The following is a 644-nucleotide window of genomic DNA, read 5'->3' as shown; positions in this document are numbered from 1 at the left end:
ACAAGATGCACTGTGGGCATATAGAATAGCATACAAGACACCCAATGGGATGAGTCCCTTCCGCTTAGTTTATGGAAAAGCTTGTCATCTCCCAGTTGAAATCGAACACAGAGCCTTCTAGGTAGTTAAAGAGTGCAACATGGGGATTGAGGATGCTGGAGCTGAAAGAAAGTTACAACTGCAGGAACTAGAGAACCTTCACCTAGAAGCTTATGAGAACTCCAGAATATACAAGGAAAAGATGAAAGCTGTGCATGATCAAAACATCAAGAAGAGAGAGTTCCAACCTGGAGATTTTGTTCTCCTTTACAAATCTCGACTGAGGCTCATGCCCGGTAAGTTGAGATCAAAATGGGAAGGTCCATACAGAATAGAGAAGGCTGAACCGTACAGAGTTTATCACCTAAGTCATCCTTCCAGTTCTGAACTTATTAAGGTTAATGGACATTGCCTGAAGCTATACCATGGTGAGAAGGTGCAGAAGAGCAAGGAGCTTGAGATCTTTTGCCTGGAAGATCCCCACATAGCAACAGATTGAGCTAGTGGAGCGTCCAACTTACGGACGTTAAAGCAAAGTGCTTGGTGGGAGACAACCCACCGCGGTATGATCGTTCTTTTCTTCACTTTTAGTTTTTCTTCTTTAA

This window comes from Arachis stenosperma, chromosome 5, assembly GCF_014773155.1.
Source record: "Arachis stenosperma cultivar V10309 chromosome 5, arast.V10309.gnm1.PFL2, whole genome shotgun sequence".
In the NCBI taxonomy this organism is placed as follows: domain Eukaryota; kingdom Viridiplantae; phylum Streptophyta; class Magnoliopsida; order Fabales; family Fabaceae; genus Arachis; species Arachis stenosperma.
This window is presented reverse-complemented; position numbering follows the sequence as displayed.